Raw genomic sequence first — 22,003 nt, 5'->3', positions numbered from 1 at the left:
CTCGCTCAAAGCCGTCGCGCGTCGCCGTCGCGCACAAGATCTCCCTCATAGGCTTCGGGCAAAAAAATTTAAGCAATTACGGCTTGCTACTACTACAGCTTACGTTTTGAGACAAGGTGTTTTGACATAACTTTGACATAACTAGAGATGACAAGGGAAAGTTGCTTAACTGATAGAAAAAAATGAATTGTTACGTAAACAAACATTTGTTTGTAATGTACTGTAGCTGTAGGTCTTAAAAATTTTATTGTCATGAAGAGGTCCCTATTATCACAATATTCATCAGTAACTTTGACATTGTGCTCTGTTCCCACCCTGCAGTGGTGCAAACATTGTTTTTGTGACTTTTTCTGTGCTCCTTGCATGTGTTCACGATGACTTCTTTAATGTGCCACTGCTATAAGTTAACACAGAACCTATCTTGCAGTGGCAAGGCCGTGACCAACAACAGTGTCCACGTCAGGGAGGAGCTATGGCTGCAGCAGCGCTGTGTGTAATCGGATGGTCTGGTCAGGTATGACTGAAGTGTATGTGTTTGCAAAAGTAGGATCTCGGTATCATTCGTCAATAAGTTTATGGACATATTATTCAGAAGTGCTTACTAGAGAAGCTAAATATCTGCTCAACTTTATTCAACTTGCTGCTTATTTGTGTTTGTAGACATTATGTACACATTACCTTGTTCACTTTAAAACTAGACCTAACATGTCTTGAGGTTTATTTTTTCTTGCATCAATCACTTGGCTGCGCGTTACATTTTATTTTTCTTAGTACACATTATATCTACCTCTTGTTATTTTGTTTTATTGATTTGAAACTTTCCTGTGTTATACCTTTTATATCCACTTTCTTTTGTTTAGGCTACACACTTGTGCAGTTTCTGCACACGTAAGGATTAAAAGTGTAATGGGCCAAATATGTCACAGGTCTAAGCATGCAGCATGCTTACCATTGTTTAACATTGGTATTACAATTATTGTGATGGTTACTTGCACGAACAAGACTAATTGAAAAAAGTTGGACATGACAGTGCAGACTTCAACTTACAAGCTTTATTTAGAAAACACACAATGAGGCCCCACCTTATGCTCAAAAATATCTGCAGACAGATGCATAAATAAATGTGCCACATGGGAGGAAACCAACTGCGCAACGAAGCCAATACTGCCACAACAAGCCATTACAAAGCATTCAGCAGGGTCTTCTCAAGGTACAACAAACACTCCTTTATCAGTGAGTTCCAGTGAAGGAGTGCTTACACATTCATCAGCAGCCTTTGAAATGCCAAACACCAAATATTTCCTTATCTAACTGCCTGCCAAACCGTCTGAGCACTTGCTTGTTTTGAAAACACAGGTAGCATTTACGAGCACATCTTCGGCAGTGGTCAGCCAAATGGGCAGTGCCTGCTAGAGCGTTTGCAGCGTTCCGGTGCTCCCTAAGCCTCTCAGTCAAGAACCTGCCCTTTTGTCCAATACAGCACTTTCTACAGGGAAGTGAAATTTTGTATACCACCCCCACATTGCAGTTAAAAAAGTGGGTGACATGCTCCTTTGTGCATGTACCCTGATTCCCGGCGTTGCTTACCAACCTGCACATTCTTGCGAGCTCTAGTGGCGCTGAAGAAAACACCTACACTGCACTGGCTTGCCACATTGTTTAGGTAGTGGGACACCCCATGTACAGATGGCACAGCCACAGAGCGCCCACTGGGATGTGCGTTATTGCACCGAGCAGCTGCCAGATCTGTTTTTACCTCTTTAATGAGGCTCCCAGTAATTGACACCAAGGTGTTATCGAGATACCCGGCCCTACATAAATGGCTCGCTTGTTGCTGAGCGCTGAGGAAACCTGGTGCACAAGATTTAACCAGAACAGCTCTCGAGCAGCTAGGAGCTATGCATCTTTTAACATGGAGTATGCCAAACGGTGGTCGAGCAAGGGCTTCTTTTTCCTAAAAGAGTATATATAATAAGGGAAAGTATGATTTAAAATTATACGAATATCGAATGATTGCAGGTGATCATCTTCTGGCAACTCATGTGTGAACTTGAGTCCTACTGAACACTGTTCGAAAACACCCACAATGTTTTTAACAGCAAAGCCAGCACAACAAGAAAGTCATTGGCACTACCACATTGCCCACTGGACGTGCAGTAATGCATATCCCAGTGGTAGCCGTGCAGCTCTGCCATACATACACAGGGTGTCCCACCGCCTAGAAGAAAGGTGGCGAACAAGTTTGGTGTAGGCATTTTTTCAGCACCGCTAACGCTCACAAGAATATGCAAGTTGGTAAACATTGCCGAGCGTCAAGGTACATGCACTAAGGAGCATGTCACCTGCTTTGTTAACTGAAATGTAGTGGTGGTATACTACATTGCGCTTCCCTGTGGAAAGTGGTATATTGAACGAACAGGTGCCTGAATGAGTGGCTTGGGGAGTACCGGAACGCTGTAAATGCTCTCACAGGCACTGGCTACTTGGCTGATCACTGTTGAAGTACCCATAAATGCTCCCCATGTTTTCATAACACACAAGTGCTCAGTCAGTTTGCCAGGCAGTTATATAGGGAAATGTTTGAGGTGTTTTGCATTTCGAAAGCTGCTGATGAATGCATAAGCACTCCATCACTGGTACTAGCTGATAAATAAGTGTTGTGTCTTCAGAAAAATCTGGTGAATGCTTTGTAATCGCTTCTTGTGGATGCTTATCAGCTTCTATGTGCATTTGGTTATCCCCTATGTGGCACATTCGTTTATGCATCTGTCTCCACCTTAACTGAGCATGCGGTGGCCTGTTTGCATGTTTCTTCTGAATAAAGCTTGTCAGTTGAAGTCTACTGCTTTGACTAGTCCGACCTTTATTCCATTCGCCTTGTTTGTGCTAGTAGCTATGTCACAGGAGCTGTGTCAATGCCAACTAGCCCAGCCTTCTGCATTAATTTCCCAATTATTTCTCAAGTTCCCAGAACAATGGACACGAGCTTGAATTTCTTTAAATGGTACATGAAGGCCAGTATTCACTGTGCTGTAAGTACTACAGCAGTGAGGAGTTTTCTAGTAAGCTTGCTTTCTTTCTCTACATTTTTTTATACTCTTCTTAAGCTATACCCATTCATGCAAGTAGGCATTGTGGCAGAGTCTGTGCCCAGTTGCATCGTTTTCGACTTTGTCTATACTGCATAGACCACATAGTTGGTACATAGTTCAGTCTATTGATGCACTCTCATTAAATAAGCATGCAGTTTTGCACATGCAAGATTGCCTGCTCGCTATTGCTAAAGCATTTGCTGGTTATTGCTATGTTGCTCATCAAGTGAACTTGATTTCAACAGCACCACACAGAACATCTGCTTGGCAGTGGTGTAATTTTAATAGTGATTATCAGCCAACAAGCTCTAAGTCTACAGCTGTCCAGAAATAATTCTATTACTTTGGGTCTCTCCACATATTTGGTTAGCACAGTGGGCAGTTTTCTATTTATTCTGCTTGTTGCTGTTCAGGTGAGAATATTTTCAACTCGCAAGTACAAAGTGGAATGCTGTCAAAAGCCTTTGATTACTGGGCAAATCAATTGGAAGCATTGTACGTAATCCAAAAAGTATTTTTCACAAAATACTAGTGTCAAGAACAAGCATCATATGCACTGCAACTCATGGTTTTATGTTGGTATGCAGGTATCTCAAGCTAAGGGTGCTTGTGCATGTATTTTCCACATATTAGCTAATGCTTTAGCTACATGAAACTGCCTATGTTGTGGCTGCTGAATTCAAATTTGTGGTTGATGAACCTGCTTGTTTTTGATGTGCACTTACATTTCTGTTGTTTCTTAAGGGTTGTAGCCATGTGACAACTGATGTATTGCAGCAATGTCAAAGGTAGCTTGCACTCATTATTGCTACAGTGTGCCCACAGACACCTGTTTCCGTATTTGTGCATTTTCTGAGAACCAGTCGTATCCTCTAGGTAAAATTTGTAGTGTCGTTTTGAGTTTGCCAGTCAGCTCACATAACTCTTGAGGACAAAATTTACACAGTGAAGGAAGGGAGACCATACAACATGACCAGTGATGACTGAATATTTTGATAGAAGGAATAAAAACACTGAATGTGTGCTTATATTGTGCACAAGTTCCTTCAGAAGGAAAATGTGAGTTGTAATACAAAGGCAAAAAATCATAATAAACAGTATTTGCGTAAAAAAAGGTGAATAGTCAGACTAATTTCTATCCCTTGTCATCTAGAAAGGGCGCCTTTTTTCATGCATTCATAATGGGGGCTTGCTCACACGTCTTGTGGTATGCCTCTGATTTCTCTTGTCAATTTTTCACCGTGGGTGGAAACAGATAAACTAATTTAATCTGGCCTAAAGCCCTATCGCGGCAATGCACGGCCAAGTCATACGAGCATGCCGGTCTTCTCAGTAAAATGTGGTGATTTCTTTGGTACATATTTAGTTCCTGGCCTGTCAGCTTCCTAACATTGGAATGCAGTACACTCCCCCTAACACGCACTAGACATATTTCGTGGTATGTTTAACCAAGAGTACCTCGCTTGCCTGCTCGCTTTTCTCAGTTCACTTGTGGACTGTGCTGCATACCTGCCTACTTTATTTTTTCGCTCGAAATATGTGTGCATAGCATTTCACAAGCGCATTGAGAATGACGTCCAGGCAAAGGAGATTTGTATAAATTACCACTAAATATGTCTTGTGTCCGTCATTAGTAGTGTAGTCTATGCCTCTGTTCATGTGTATGTTTGGTCAAATGTACAGGGTCGTCAACTCTTGGCACGAACACGACTCAGCGTGACCACGCCCCGCGAAGTGCCAGCGTGCATGGCGCAGGGGGGATGTGGAGCTTCGTGTCATCTGCTAAGTGCGGGAGCATGCCATGCTTTAGCGGATGACACACGACATGAAGTCCCACCTCTAAGCCCCTGTGCGCCTGCGCCGCTTAGCTCCGTAACACAGCCATGCCATGCGCGCTGGCAACCCGCAGAGTTCGGCCACTCTGCACCATCTTCGTACTAAGAATCATCATCATCATCATCAGCCTGGTTACGCCCACTGCAGGGCGAAGGCCTCTCCCATACTTCTCCAACAACCCCGGTCATGTACTAATTGCGGTCATGCCGTCCCTGCAAACTTCTTAATCTCATCCGCCCACCTAACTTTCTGCCGTCCCCTGCTACGCTTCCCTTCCCTTGGGATCCAGTCCGTAACCCTTAATGACCATCGGTTATCTTCCCTCCTCATTACATGTCCTGCCCATGCCCATTTCTTTTTCTTGATTTCAACTAAGATGTCATTAACTCGCGTTTGTTCCCTCACCCAATCTGCTCTTTTCTTATCCCTTAACGTTACACCTATCATTCTTCTTTCCATAGCTCGTTGCGTCGTCCTCAATTTGAGTAGAACCCTTTTCGTAAGCCTCCAGGTTTCTGCCCCGTAGGTGAGTACTGGTAAGACACAGCTATTATACACTTTTCTCTTGAGGGATAATGGCAACCTGCTGTTCATGATCTGAGAATGCCTGCCAAACGCACCCCAGCCCATTCTTATTCTTCTGATTATTTCCGTCTCATGATCCGGATCCGCCGTCACTACCTGTCCTAAGTAGATGTATTCCCTTACGACTTCCAGTGCCTCGCTGCCTATTGTAAATTGCTGTTCTCTTCCGAGACTGTTAAACATTACTTTAGTTTTCTGCAGATTAATTTTTAGACCCACTCTTCTGCTTTGCCTCTCCAGGTCAGTGAGCATGCATTGCAATTGGTCCCCTGAGTTACTAAGCAAGGCAATATCATCAGCGAATCGCAAGTTACTAAGGTATTCTCCATTAATTTTTATCCCCAATTCTTCCCAATCCAGGTCTCTGAATACCTCCTGTAAACACGCTGTGAATAGCATTGGAGAGATCGTATCTCCCTGCCTGACGCCTTTCTTTATTGGGATTTTGTTGCTTTCTTTATGGAGGACTACGGTGGCTGTGGAGCCGCTATAGATATTTTTCAGTATTTTTACATACGGCTCGTCTACACCCTGATTCCTTAATGCCTCCATGACTGCTGAGGTTTCGACAGAATCAAACGCTTTCTCATAATCAATGAAAGCTATATATAAGGGTTGGTTATATTCCGCACATTTCTCTATCACCTGATTGATAGTGTGAATATGATCTATTGTTGAGTAGCCTTTACGGAATCCTGCCTGGTCCTTTGCTTGACAGAAGTCTAAGGTGTTCCTGATTCTATTTGCGATTACCTTAGTAAATATTTTGTAGGCAACGGACAGTAAGCTGATCGGTCTATAATTTTTCAAGTCTTTGGCGTCCCCTTTCTTATGGATTAGGATTATGTTAGCGTTCTTCCAAGATTCCGGTACGCTCGACGTCATGAGGCATTGCGTATACAGGGTGGCCAGTTTCTCTAGAACAATCTGCCCGCCATCCTTCCACAAATCTGCTGTTACCTGATCCTCCCCAGCTGCCTTCCCCCTTTGCATTTCTCCCAAGGCTTTCTTTACTTCTTCCGGCGTTACCTTTGGGACTTCGAATTCCTCTAGACTATTTTCTCTTCCATTATCGTCGTGGGTGCCACTGGTACTGTATAAATCTCTATAGAACTCCTCAGCCACTTGAACTATCTCATCCATATTAGTAATGATATTGCCGGCTTTGTCTCTTAACGCATACATCTGATTCTTGCCAATTCCTAGTTTCTTCTTCACTGTTTTTAGGCTTCCGCCGTTCCTGAGAGCATGTTCAATTCTATCCATATTATACTTCCTTATGTCAGCTGTTTTACGCTTGTTGATTAACTTCGAAAGTTCTGCCAGTTCTATTCTAGCTGTAGGGTTAGAGGCTTTCATACATTGGCGTTTCTTGATCAGATCTTTCGTCGCCTGCGATAGTTTACTGGTATCCTGCCTAATCGAGTTACCACCGACTTCCATTGCACACTTCCTAATGATGCCCACAAGATTGTCGTTCATTGCTTCAACACTAAGGTCCTCTTCCTGAGTTAAAGCCGAATACCTGTTCTGTAGCTTGATCTGGAATTCCTCTATTTTCCCTCTTACCGCTAACTCATTGATCGGCTTCTTATGTACCAGTTTCTTCCGTTCCCTCCTCAGGTCTAGGCTAATTCGAGTTCTTACCATCCTGTGGTCACTGCAGCGCACCGTGCCGAGCACGTCCACATCTTGTATGATGCCAGGGTTAGCGCAGAGTATGAAGTCTATTTCATTTCTAGTCTCGCCGTTCGGGCTCCTCCACGTCCACTTTCGGCTATCTCGCTTGCGAAAGAAAGTATTCATTATCCTCATATTATTCTGTTCCGCAAACTCGACTAATAACTCCCCCCTGCTATTCCTAGTGCCTATGCCATATTCCCCCACTGCCTTGTCTCCAGCCTGCTTCTTGCCTACCTTGGCATTAAAGTCGCCCATTAGTATAGTGTATTTGGTTTTCACTCTACCCATCGCCGATTCCACGTCTTCATAGAAGCATTCGACTTCCTGGTCATCATGACTGGATGTAGGGGCGTAGACCTGTACAATCTTCATTTTGTACCTCTTATTAAGTTTAACAACAAGACCTGCCACCCTCTCGTTAATGCTATAGAATTCCTGTATGTTGCCAGCTATATTCTTATTAATCAGGAATCCGACTCCTAGTTCTCTTCTTTCCTCTAGGCCGCGGTAGCACAGGACGTGCCCGCTTTTTAGCACTGTATATGCTTCTTTTGGCCTCCTAACTTCACTGAGCCCTATTATATCCCATTTACTGCCCTCTAATTCCTCCAATAGCACTGCTAGACTCGCCTCACTAGATAACGTTCTAGCGTTAAACGTTGCCAGGTTCATATTCCAATGGCGGCCTGTCCGGAATGGACTAAGAATGGACGGTCTTGTATATGGGGCAGACTGGCCGGTGTATAACCATGTGCCCAGGAGAGCACCATTATTCACTCAAGGGACAAGCATGCTCGTCCCACTTGACAATGCATTGACACAACTGGTGATGCACGCCAGATTTAGATTGTTCATCTCTTTTGTTTACTTAAGGCAACCGATTGATCAACATCACTGAGGCATACCATTTAAAAAAGAGGGACACCTGTCAGCAAGTGCTCATTATGATTGCATTACAAAGAGGAATACTATCTAAATGACACGGAATAGTGATCACTCCGTGCTTATTTGTTATATTTTTGTGCAAGTACTGTTTATCATGATTTTGTACATTTGTATTGCAACTTGTGCCCTTTGTCTTAAAAGATTGCTTGTGCAGTGCAAGAGCACACGCAGTATAAATATTATCTTTAATTTTTGCATCAAAATTAATGTTGAATTGGTAGCTTTTGTGTCCTGTTGTCTTCTTTCTGTCCCTTGTATCACTCAAAAGGTAAACATTAACGTACACCAACTTCCTTAATTACTTGCCCGTCAGTGTTGATAAACATGAAATGGGGGGTTGTTTTCAGCCAGAATATTCTTACCATTTCTAATTTCCGGTCAGCATAGTGCTAATCCTTTGGCTTTTTATAAAGCGTGCTAATATGTACTTCTGATTAATGCAAAAGTTAGTTCTAGTTGGTGGTAGCTGAACTTGGACATCATGAAAAGTGCAAGGGCACACACACACACAAAGAGACACAGTCTGAACGGGCTCTAGGCATCAACTGAAGGGCTTAATGACAAAAAACAGCAACGCACATATTGCGCAAAAACCTACAAAAAGATGTAGAAGGTGCAATTGTCCCTAAAGAGAATTCCACTGCCGCTGTACTAGCGCTGTACTGTTACAACAAACATTGCAAACCTGGTCGCAGTAAAAGGAGCGTGCACACTGAGTTCTGAAGTTTGAAGTTGTGACGGGACTTGGCGCATTTGTCGCTGCAGTTTAGTCATGACGAAAATATAACTGCTGAGATGAGTGAGTGGTGCGAGTGGTTTTCAGAGCCCACAAGGGAATTCACTTGTTTTCAGCCATGCAAGAGCAATCATACTTTCAAGGCATGTCTCCAGTGTTCTTTAGAACAAGGCCATGTAGTGTGTGATGGTGGTGGCCAAAGCTTTGGAGACTGGCGCGCGTAGGTCTCTAGGTAACATGTGCTGCACTGTTCTCCGTGTGACACTGCAATTTTGGAGGCCTTGACGTCACTTGTTCTTGCACTGTTCTCTGCATGGTGGTGCGCCTATTTGAATCAATTGTTTCGCTTTCTCTGTTAATTTTATTATTGCAAGGTTAGACTGTACGAAATATGAGTGCTTGCTGCCCTTAAAATGGGAAAATTTTATTAGTTTATTCCTTTACTCAAAAATGAATTTCTTGGTGAGGTTGGGTTTAACCCCATTTTTTTTTAAAACTTGTTCGAGGGGCAGAAATTGGAAATTATAGAGTTGCATCAGAAATTGACGGACCTAATTAACCTATATTGACACGTGTAGTTATCTTTATCGGGCGACCACGTTTCGTCGCCTAACAAATCTTATCGCACAGCGCGGGACGCGCTTGCATGTACCCGAACTTTCTGGAAAGTTATCGGTGCTTCTATCCGCAATCTGTTGTCGCCCAACCTTGTGTTATCTGATTTATTCGCCTAACGCGAATGCTGCAGAACTTTGTGGAAGGCACGCGGGTCCTAACGATTAGTCTGGAACATTCGACGATTCTGTATAAAAGCCGACGCGCTTGACCCGCTGATCAGATTTCCGACGATCGCCGACTGTGTTCGCCGCTTTCGTTGTGCTATAAGTGTAGCCTGTTTTGTGGGCACAAGTTCGCCCAATAAAATTTAGTTTTCTCGTTCACAGTATTGCTACTGTGTTCTTCTACGTCACCACCACGTGACATCTGGTGGAGGTGCTTTGCGTTCATGTACCGGACGCCCCCACAAAGCCGTGACCCAAGCCCTCACTCGGAAGACACCAACGTCGCCAAGAACCAGCGAGGTAGCCGCAGGCTGCAAGGACTGCCCCCGGAGCACGGACTTTTGCCTGAGACGACTAGGAAGATGGCCACCACGTCCACCCCAATGGCAGCCCCAGCGTCACCCGTCGTGCTGCAGCAGCCCAGGGAGCCTCCGACGTTCCGCGGTTCAACTTTCGAGGACCCGGAAAGCTGGCTCGAGACGTACGAGAGAGTCGCTACCTTTAACAACTGGAACAGCGACGACAAACTGCGATATGTCTTCTTCGCTTTGGAAGACGCGGCCAGGACGTGGTTCGAGAACCGAGAAGCCACCTTAACGACCTGGGAACTTTTCCGAAGCGGCTTCCTGCAGACGTTCGCAAGCGTCGTACGCCGAGAACGAGCCCAAGCGCTATTAGAAACCCGGGTGCAGCTACCTAATGAGACGACCGCGATCTACACGGAAGAAATGAGCCGTCTCTTCCGCCACGCCGACCCTGAAATGCCCGAGGAGAAGAAAGTCCGCCTGCTGATGCGTGGTGTGAAGGAGGAACTTTTTGCCGGAATGGTACGAAGCCCACCGAAGACCGTGGACGAGTTTCTTCGCGAGGCCACCAGCATCGAGAAGACACTCGAGATCCGAAACCGGCAATTCGACCGCCGCACAAACTCGACGAACTACGCCGGAGTTCAATCACTGGCCACCGACGACCTGCGCGAGGCTATCCGAGCGGTCGTGCGGGAGGAGCTACAAAAGCTGTTCCCACCATCACAGCCTCAAGTGGCTTCGATTGCCGACGCCGTGCGTGAAGAGCTCCAACAACAACTTGGAGTAGCCCCTGTATCGCCCCAGCCTGAGCCGCAAGCGATGACCTACGCCGCCGTCGCACGCCGTCAAGGTCCCCCTCCGCGACCGCGCCAGGGCCCTGTCACGCCGCAGTTCCGTCGTCCGCCGCCGCCAGCGCCAGCACGACCACCCGTCGCCCAGCGGACCTACGCGAGGAAGACGGACATTTGGCGCGCTCCTGACCACCGCCCGCTCTGCTACCACTGCGGAGAAGCGGGGCACATCTACCGCCGATGCCCATACCGGGAGATGGGACTGCGAGGTTTCGCCGTTAACGCGCCGCGGCCACAGATTGGCGAACGACCTCGCGATATCGCCGACTACCTCGCCGCCACTCAGTGGAGCCCTCGACGAGCTTCCCGTTCACCGTCACCAGGCCGCTACCTGTCGCCGCAGCGTCGACCATACACTGGCCCAGCCCGGGGCCGGTCAGCGAGCCCATATCCGGAAAACTAAAAGCAGCAACCGATGGAGGTGCGGTTGCTGTTCGTCGAACTGACGAAGATCCTCCGCCGCCGACGAAGACGCCGAAGAAACCATCTCGACGACATAATAACGACACACCGCCGTCCCGAGGAAGTCAGGAAGCCAAGACTACACCGACGAAAGACGACTTCACGACGCGACGTAACAGCTTCAGTTCAACACGACGCAGCCGTGATCCGACGCCAAGACCCAACTGCAACGCAAGACAAAGAACCACCGACCTCGACGTGCTTCTAGACGGCCACGCAGTCACCGCCTTAGTCGACACAGGCGCCGATTACTCAGTCATGAGTGGACACATCGCCGTCCAGTTGAAGAAGGTTAAGACTGCATGGGAAGGCCCTCAAATTCGGACCGCTGGAGGACACCTGATTACGCCGACAGGAATGTGCACGGCAAGAATTACCATTCACGACCGGACTTACCCTGTCACCTTCGTTATCCTCCAACAGTGTTCACGAGACGTCATTCTTGGCATGGACTTCCTCAACCAACACGGCGCAGTCATCGACCTGAAGTCGAAGTCAATAACGCTGTCGGAAGATCATGCGATACCGCCGGAGAGCCCTCGTAGTCACCACGCCTTGAGTGTGCTCGAACATCAAGTGAGCATCCCGCCTCGCTCCAGCATTGTTATTTCGGTCGGCACCGAAACACCCGCTGACGTAGAAGGCGTCATCGAAGGTGACCAACGTCTACTGCTAGACCGTGAAATTTGCGTCGCAAGAGGGATCGCTCGACTGCACGGAGGACACACGAAAGTGTTGCTGACAAACTTCAGCCAGGAGTTCAAGCACATCAACAAGGGCACGACGATTGCATACATCGAGGAAATTCAGGAAATCAGCGATGCCTTTGTCCTCTCGGATTCTGTTGCATCTACCCCGACGACCGTAGTTCCCGAGCCAGACTTCGACATAAATCCAAGTCTCCCCGTGATTAAGCAGCAACAGCTCAGAAGTCTGCTTCGACGATACAAAGACTGCTTTTCGACGTCATCGAGGATTCGACAAACACCAGTCGCAAAGCATCGCATAATAACCGAAGAGTGCGCTCGACCACTACGCCAGAGCCCTTACCGAGTTTCGACGCGAGAACGTGAAGCTATTAGGCAACAAGTCGACGAAATGCTGCGCGACGACATCATCCAGCCGTCAAAAAGCCCGTGGGCCTCTCCTGTAGTCCTGGTAAAGAAAAAGGACGGAACCCTACGCTTCTGCGTCGATTATCGTCGACTGAACAAGATCACGAAGAAGGATGTGTACCCCCTTCCACGGATAGACGACGCATTGGATCGGCTCTGCAACGCTAAATACTTCTCGTCGATGGACCTCAAGTCTGGCTACTGGCAAATAGAAGTCGACGAGAGAGATCGCGAAAAGACTGCCTTCATCACGCCAGACGGCCTCTACGAGTTCAAGGTCATGCCATTCGGACTGTGCTCGGCGCCTGCAACGTTTCAGCGCGTCATGGACACGGTGTTAGCCGGACTGAAGTGGCAGACGTGCCTTGTTTACCTGGATGACGTCGTTGTCTTCGCCGGAAATTTCGACGATCACCTTAGGCGGCTTGCGACAGTGTTAGAAGCCATCAAGTCATCAGGGCTCACTCTGAAGCCGGAAAAGTGCCGTTTCGCTTACGATGAACTTTTGTTCCTAGGCCACGTGATCAGCAAATCAGGAGTACGCCCCGACCCACAGAAGACAGCTGCCATCGCAAAGTTCCCGCAGCCAACCGACAAGAAGGCAGTGCGCAGATTCCTTGGCATGTGTGCCTACTATAGGCGCTTTGTCAAGAACTTTTCACGCATCGCTGAGCCGCTGACAAAGCTAACTAAATGTGACGTCGAGTTCAAGTGGGAAACGCCGCAGGCCGACGCATTTCAAGAACTCAAACGACGCATGCAGTCGCCGCCCGTACTTGCGCACTTCGACGAGCACGCCGATACCGAAATACACACTGACGCCAGTAGCCTAGGCCTCGGTGCCGTCCTAGTCCAGAGAAAAGATGGACATGAACACGTGATAGCTTACGCTAGCCGGTCGTTGTCAAAAGCGGAAGGCAATTATTCTACAACCGAAAAGGAATGCCTCGCCATCGTTTGGGCTACGGCGAAATTTCGCCCTTACCTCTACGGCAGGCCATTCAAAGTGGTCAGCGACCATCACGCGTTGTGTTGGCTAGCTAACTTAAAGGACCCTTCAGGACGGCTGGCGCGGTGGAGCCTCAGACTACAAGAATACGACATCACTGTAACATACAAGTCCGGAAGAAAACACTCAGATGCCGATTGCCTATCACGCGCCCCCATTGACCCACCGCCGCAAGATGACGAGGATGACGACGCCTTCCTTGGCATAATAAGCGCGGAAGACTTCGCCGAACAACAACGAGGGGACCCGGAGCTAAAAGGCCTCGTCGACTATTTGGAAGGGCACACCGACGTTGTCCCTAGGGCATTTAAGCGTGGATTATCTTCGTTCACGCTTCAAAACAACCTACTCGTGAAGAAGAACTTCTCACCAGTCCGCGCCAGCTACCTTCTTGTTGTACCGTCAGCGCTGCGTCCAGAGATACTGCACGCCCTACACGACGATCCAACCGCTGGGCACCTCGGATTCTCCCGGACGCTGTCGAGAATACAGGAAAGGTATTACTGGCCGCGTCTGACCGCCGACGTCGCCCGTTACGTCAAGACATGCCGAGATTGTCAACGACGCAAGACACCACCGACAAGGCCAGCAGGATTACTACAGCCGATCGAACCTCCTCGCCGACCATTCCAGCAGATTGGGATGGATTTGTTGGGGCCGTTTCCGATGTCAACATCCGGGAATAAGTGGATCGTCGTGGCGACGGACTATCTCACCCGCTTTGCTGAAACTAAAGCTCTACCAAAAGGCAGCGCAGCCGAAGTGGCGAAATTTTTCGTCGAAAACATCCTGCTGCGACATGGTGCCCCAGAAGTCCTCATCACCGACAGAGGAACGGCTTTTACAGCAGAGCTCACCCAAGCCATTCTGCAGTACAGCCAGACAAGCCACAGGAGGACAACTGCCTACCATCCGCAGACGAATGGTCTCACGGAGCGCCTGAACAAGACCCTCGCCGACATGCTAGCAATGTACGTCGACGTCGAACACAAGACGTGGGACGCGGTCCTGCCGTACGTAACCTATGCGTACAACACGGCGGTACAAGAAACAACACAGATCACGCCGTTCAAGCTGGTCTACGGCAGGAACCCGACGACGACGCTCGACGCCATGCTGCCGCACGTCACTGACGAGGAAAATCTTGACGTCGCTAGCTATCTCCAGCGCGCCGAAGAAGCCCGACAGCTCGCCCGCCTGCGGATCAAGAACCAGCAGAGGACCGACAGCCGACACTACAACCTCCGACGACGCTTTGTCGAGTACCAGCCCGGTGACCGTGTTTGGGTTTGGACCCCTATACGCCGACGAGGACTGAGCGAGAAGCTCTTGCGTCGCTATTTCGGACCGTACAAGATCATCCGACGTATTGGCGCACTGGACTATGAGGTCGTGCCAGACGGCATTTCGCTGTCACAGCGGCACCGCTCACGACCTGAAATTGTCCACGTTGTGCGACTCAAGCCGTACCACCAGCGTTGAACTTTGGGACTTCGCGTAACTGCCCTTTGGATTTGATTTCTTTTCGTTGTTTTGTTACTTGTGTTTAATAAGTGTCCTTTTGTGTTTCGCTCTCGTACATTTGAGCATCGGGACGATGCTTATTAAGAGGGGGGTATTGACACGTGTAGTTATCTTTATCGGGCGACCACGTTTCGTCGCCTAACAAATCTTATCGCACAGCGCGGGACGCGCTTGCATGTACCCGAACTTTCTGGAAAGTTATCGGTGCTTCTATCCGCAATCTGTTGTCGCCCAACCTTGTGTTATCTGATTTATTCGCCTAACGCGAATGCTGCAGAACTTTGTGGAAGGCACGCGGGTCCTAACGATTAGTCTGGAACATTCGACGATTCTGTATAAAAGCCGACGCGCTTGACCCGCTGATCAGATTTCCGACGATCGCCGACTGTGTTCGCCGCTTTCGTTGTGCTATAAGTGTAGCCTGTTTTGTGGGCACAAGTTCGCCCAATAAAATTTAGTTTTCTCGTTCACAGTATTGCTACTGTGTTCTTCTACGTCACCACCACGTGACAATATCATATTGTTTTATACAAGTGTGTTTTAGTGTTAAGAATACTGCTCAGGAAAAAAACACTTCATATCTATTGCAGGTACAGATTGGTGTGGGATTTGTGATGCCACTCAACAAGTGGCATTACATATTCAAGTCTGCTTCCGGCGGAAAGTGCCCATTAGAGCTGGCATGGCACCTGTGGACACCAGTGCAAGCAGGTGAAAGCAGCGTGACTGGACAGGCCTGCCGGACAATGTGCCGCGCATCTGGGAAGCTTCCGGCAACACCGGAGAAAGTGGCTGCTTTGAAGAGTAAGTCAACAGTCACCTCATTTAAGAAACATAACTGCATATCTACAAGCTATCTGAATGAGTTAGCATTGCATGATGTATACAGAGCGACATGAAATGCCTAAGCAAGAATAAGGCAAGTGCCTATATGTATATCTTTTTCTTCTGCTGTATATGCACTGTGTCTCGACACACAATTTAAATGTCTCTGTGGGTATGAAAAGCAGAACAAGATAATTTCGGGATATGGGTTTCTTGCGAAAACCGCCCACAAAGTTTCCCCCATAATCAGTTTGAATTAAAAAACAATCAAGAAAGTCGGGTGGCTACACGAGCGGTTAATTTTGACAGGACCTTGATAGCTTGCATTCACCTGCTGCTCATTGTCTTAACAGAAGTGAACATTTAAGCACCTCATTGTCTTTGAAATTTCTAATGTAGACTTGGCATGCGTTATTGTAGCTTTTCACGCTGCAGCTTTCATTTCACTTTTTTGAAATAATGCTTCTCAAGAAAATTGGGTTCCGACAAAGCTTGGCAAATTGTATGGTCTAAAAGAAGCTTTTTAAACCACTGCCTTCCAAAGTGTTGACTGTGGTCACCTGATGTGCTGCTTTACAATCTGCAGCGTTCACAGCCATGCAATTTCAAAACACTATTCTGATTATTGGGATGTAAAAGTTATAAACAGGGATAAAGTGCCTCAGAAAGGGTGGCCAACGTTCCGTTAGGAGGACCTATCTTCTCAAAGGCTGCCTCGTCATCCTTGTCATGTTAGTTTTAAAGTGTTAGTAGAGTGACGTCACATGCAGTTGTCGGGAGTGGCTGGTTGTAAAGGGAGAGACTTGAAGGAGAATGAGTGTGGTCACCTGATGTCTGTAAGCATGATTCCTAAGATGTAGGAACAAGAGTGGGAGTGGGAAGGTTGGGAGAAAAGGAGAAAAAAAGAGACACCAAGAGGGAAAGAAAGAACAAGAAAAGAAAAAGAAGGGCATATGAGGGTGTTGGGGAAGCAAGAGGTTAGGGAGCATTCAGGGGTGTCTTTGGCAGCATGTTCTTGTGGCTTTAATGGAGCCGGTGAGGCGGTCAGTGCTCGAGTAACAAAAACAACCCGAAAAGACATTAGTTGAAAGAATGACTTGAGTAGCATAGCAGCAAGGCGTCGGATAATTTAAAAGGAGTTAAGATGGCAGCAAGGAGTCCAGAATGCAGTGCATAGGGTAGCTGAAAGGCATCGGCATGGTCTTTCTATGGACGTTAGTCCCAGTAGCTCAACGTAGGTGTCGTCACAGCGGTATACAGAAGTGGCGATACCCTGTGTGGCTGAGGCACCGAAGAAGGTATCCTGGTGCCTGGGACTTTGGAATGTGTTGGTGAGGGTGTTTCGAAAAAATTTAATAAAGAACAGACAAATATGGGGGTGAACTGAAACTGGAATAACAAATAAGAGGGTGGCATGAGCAAAAGCGGGCGGAAGCAGATGTACATGGGAAAACATTTATGCGAACATATTTATGGGGATTCTACAGACTTCCTATTGCGCTGCACTGACAGGCCCCACACATACCTACGATACATAGACGACATATTCATAATATGGTGACACGGTCAAGACAGCCTAGATAAATATGTAGGATTTCTAAATTCTTTTCACCCAACAATAAAATTCACATCAAAATCTTCAATGGAGCGCATAAACTTTGTGGACACAACAATATACATTGACACTGGGAAACTAATGACAATGCTGTATGGAAACCTTTTGACAAACAACAGTACCTAGAATATACAAGCCACCATCAAGCCACATTGCAAAGAAGGCATCTTTAAAGGCCAAGCACATGGCTACGTCACATGTGTGTTGAAAACCAAGACTACATAGATAGACTTGATCACCTTAAAGAAACCCTATCAAACGGGAACCACCCAAAGAGTGCCCTTCAGAAAGCCTGCACCAATGCAACCAAACTTGACTGAGCCGAGGTGCTCAAGCCCCACCCTAGGATCACAAGAACAGCGCCTCTTACTACTAAATTCTCAAACACACTCCCAAACATGACCAACATCCTCAATAAATACTACCCAATTCTCACCAGCAACCAGAAACAAGATTTTTTACGCCCTACCCAGAGTAGTTTTGAGATTAAACACTATAATATTAAGGATATTCTTGTACGTGCCAAACTAAAAACAAAAACGAAGTTAGGAACCAGTCCCTGTGGCCGCCCGGGTACTCTACATGCGAACATATTTAATCTACTACTACAGTAATAAGTACAGCATCAAATTACTCAAACAAGGTAACTTCGAGTTTCATCTGCACATCAAGCAATGTAGTCTACTGTCTAGAATGTGACGCTTGTAGCAAATAATGCATAGGTAAGACAGGACAAAAAATTCATAAAAGACTGAACGGTCACCGCGCAGATACAAGACAATTTACCTAAAGCAGTAGCCAGCCACTTCCATGAACATGTCATATGTGACAAAGCAAGGCTCTATAGACCACAAATTTCCGCTCACCTCGCTAGAGGAAATATATGGAATCATACCTCATACACAAGTTTAAATGCCTACATCTAATGGGAATTAATTTAACACATAGCAGCTTAGAATCTTTAAAAACTTTAAAGCTGTAACTTAAATCGGAAAGCCTCATGTCATCAACCAAGGCACAAAACACATGGTGCCACCAGCTAAACCTAATTCTTAACCTCGCCTATTCCACCGTTTCTAATTTTTACCTGCTTACTACTCAATTTATTATATTTTTTCATGTTTTAATGTTTATATCAACTGTATGACCCCTTTTCCCATGTACACCTGCCTCCACCCGCTTTTGCTCATGTAACCCTCCTATTTCTTATTCCACTTTCAGTTCCCCCCTTTTGTCTGTTTTCTAGCATATTTTTTTAACACCCTCACCACCACAATCCAAAGTCCCAGATGCCAGGATACCTTTTTCTGCGCATCAGTCACACAGGGTATCACCAGCTCTATATACCACTGTGACGACACCTACGTTGAGCTACTGAGGCTGACATCCCTAAAACACCATGCCTCTGCCTGCCAGCTACCACATGCATTGCATACGAGACACCTTGTCGCCATCTTAACTTCAAAATTACCCGACGCGTTGCTGCTACGCTACTCAAGTCATTCTTTCAACTGATGTCTTTTGGGGTCTTTTTTGTTACTCGCACACTGACCGCCTGACCAGTTCTTCTAAAACGGCAGAAACATGCTGCCAATGACACTCCTGAATGCTCCCTAACCCCTCACTTCCTTAACACGCTCCCATGCCCTTCTTTTTCTTGTCTTTCTTTTTTTGCCTCTTGGCATCTCTTTTTTCTCCTTTTCTTTCGTTTCTTTTCTTGCCGCATTCCTATTCTCACGGTCTTGTGCCCTCGTCTTAGGAACCATGCTTACAGACGTCAGACGACAGCGCTCATTCTCTTTAAAGTCGCTCCCTTTACAACCAGCTGCCACTGACAACAACCGCACGTGACGACACCCTACTAGTCCTTTAAAACTAACATGCCAAGGCTGACCAGGCCGCTTTTGACAAAGATAGCTCCTATCGAAACATTGGCCAGCCTTTCTGAGGCACCTCATCCATATTTATAACCTTCATACCACAGTGTGCTATCCCATCTGTCAGCCGCTTTCTTGATTTTAGATGTTCTGATTATTGAAGTTTGTAAGATATGACCTATCAGCACTTTCGGCATACTTTCAGTGATCTCATTTTATTTAAGCATAAGAATGAGGAAAGAACTGCTACACAAAGAAAGCACCTCATACATAAGTCGCATGTACGCTCTGATCTGCATAGCTGATCTTGTTCTACGCAAAGCATCCTAAAGTTTTCATGCCTCTCGTCGGTGCCAAGAAAAGCAAGGTGCTGGGCATCATGCGGAATTCCAGCACTTTCCGCCAGCCTGGATTAGAAAGGACTATATAGTGTGGCTGTAACTGGCATTCTTCTGCCAAGATTCAATTGTTTTATGGATCAAAGTACCAGTTACTCTCGTAGTCACATCAACACTCTGCCGCAGATTTCATTTCCTACAGAAATGTGTTTTTTTTAAACAGACGAGCATGAAAGATTGTATTACGTTAAGGTGCTTCTTTAGGCATTTTTTACATTGAAGATGTAGGTTAGCTTAGCAAAGTAGCAATATGGAGATTGAAAAGTAGAACAAAAAAAAATGGCAGATCCCATGCACTGTGAGAATCGATGTACACGAAGCACACAGTGTTTGCTTTGATTGACAATAATTAACGGTGATGTTAATGGCAAGTTTATAATCTTTCAGCGTTTAGTCCAATACGAAAGTGGCGAGTTGATGTTAAGCGTTACCTTGCATGCACCACTTCTGTTTGTCTGCATAGTCCACAGAACACACAGGGAGATGTGTTTGCTTGAGGCGTTGTTGCGAGTCATTGTTCATAATCTCAGAGAGGGAATTGAGCATTGTCATTGCCTCACATGGCACACCGCATCATGGCAGAAATATTAAACTTTAATTGAATTATGAGGCTGTGCATACTTCAATTACGTATTGTAATTGTATGTATACAATGTATACATAAGTTCGCGGTCTGCACTACATTTCACTGCGTAGCGAAGACGGTCCTGTTCTGTGTGACGCTTCTTTCAAGTCTGGGTGTCCTCGACGTCGAGTGCGCGCCTTGCTGGCGCGTGTTAATGGGCTCCTTCTACATACATGGCCAACACACTGTTGAGATTCCAGCTCAAAGCGCTCTCTTCAGACTAAGGACGATTCTAATGTTTACACTATCACAGCCCAGCAACTGCATTTTTCTCGCATAGAAATTAAAACCAGCACAGCACGTGTGATACACACTAACGGTGAAATGCAGGGGCAGGAGCGCCGGTCAGGATGTGCAGAGGTGAGCGCCATCTGGTAATGTTGCAAGAAATCCAACGGCACGCATGACAAGACCTTAGCAGCTGCAGCGCCCGTAATGTTGGGAGAAGAGGCAAAAAAAGCTTCACTTTAAAACATTGGTTTGCTTGCAAGCCAGCCATTATACAGCTTTTACATGAAATCTTTTATGCCTATATGGCAAATGCTAAAGTTACGACTTCCTCACCAACTGCACGAGCAACAAGTAAAGATAACAAATGATAGAATGGACAAACCAGACAGTTTGCACCTTGCAGCTCTCCTACATGCGTTAGAGAAAGTGTAGCCAAATTGTGGCTCTCCAAATTTGACAGGAATTTGGGTGGTCGAAGAGCAGACAAATTATGCAAAATCAGAAGCCAAATATCCGCCCCATAAAGCTTTGAGTACAGCTCCCATGTAAATCTGCAAAACAATGTGATGCATGTATATGCATTCTCACTGCAAATAAATCTGTGCTGGCTTGCGCCCTGGGTAGCATGTTTGTGTGTAACATTTGCTGCATTTTGTTATCTGAAACTTTTGTTGAAGTGATTAGAGCAGATTTCCTTCATTCACTTATTGCTAGAAATCATTGGAAAAACAATTTACTTATATATTTATTGCACTCTCCTTTTAGACTGCCTGGAGAAATACATAAGTGACCATCCAATGATGCCACCTGCACCACATCCGGAGAACCACCTTGCTTCCCTGCGAAAGCACCTTTGGAGCTTTCTTTTACACAAGCAGGACGCCAGGGCAAGCGAGTGGAAAAGTAAATACAGTACAAGTCCAGTGATGCTTTTTCAATAAAGTGTGATGATATGCTACGTAGTATGGTGCTTTACAGATTGATTCGTTATGGCATGAAAATAGCTGCATCTTGGCAACACGTATATACAGACGGGACACTTCACAAGACTCAACATCACATAAAGATAGCCCGTCATGAGCTTCCGAATAGCAATGGTTGCTCCTTCAATTCATCACACAACTTGCCTTTGACGTGCTGCGCCCACGATGATATCCAACCCAGTGCCCATCGTGCCACCCATCACCCACCGTGCCGCCCAGCACCCACCGTGCCACCCAGCACCCACTGCCCAGCAACCACCATGCCGCCCAGCACCCGCCGTGCCCAGCAACCACCACGCCCAGCAACCACCATGCCCAGCACCCACCATGCCACCCGTCACCCAGCATGCCACCCACTACCATAATCCACCATGATGATGGATGATGGATTCCACTATGCCCAGCATCGGGCAAATTTTCAATAGGGATACTACATGAAAAATTGCATTTAACGAATTTGCTTGCCCGGATTTTCTTTCGCGATATTAAAGGAAATCTTCCGTCTTGATGAACAAAGGAAG

The 22,003-nt window shown here is 46.5% G+C and overlaps 1 long non-coding RNA gene across 1 annotated transcript; it reads left to right on the top strand.

Annotated features, from left to right (window-relative positions):
* Positions 1-434: 434 nt before the first annotated feature.
* LOC140214372 (uncharacterized) lies at positions 435-21,461 on the top strand. The gene is made up of 3 exons (XR_011891314.1): positions 435-514; positions 15,519-15,732; positions 21,265-21,461. It is a non-coding gene; the product is annotated as an uncharacterized lncRNA (long non-coding RNA).
* The last annotated feature ends 542 nt before the right edge of the window (positions 21,462-22,003 follow it).

This window comes from Dermacentor andersoni, unplaced genomic scaffold, assembly GCF_023375885.2.
Source record: "Dermacentor andersoni unplaced genomic scaffold, qqDerAnde1_hic_scaffold ctg00000039.1, whole genome shotgun sequence".
Lineage (NCBI taxonomy): Eukaryota > Metazoa > Arthropoda > Arachnida > Ixodida > Ixodidae > Dermacentor > Dermacentor andersoni.
The sequence above is the reverse complement of the archived record's forward strand: the minus strand, read 5'-3'. Positions and strand labels throughout refer to the sequence as shown.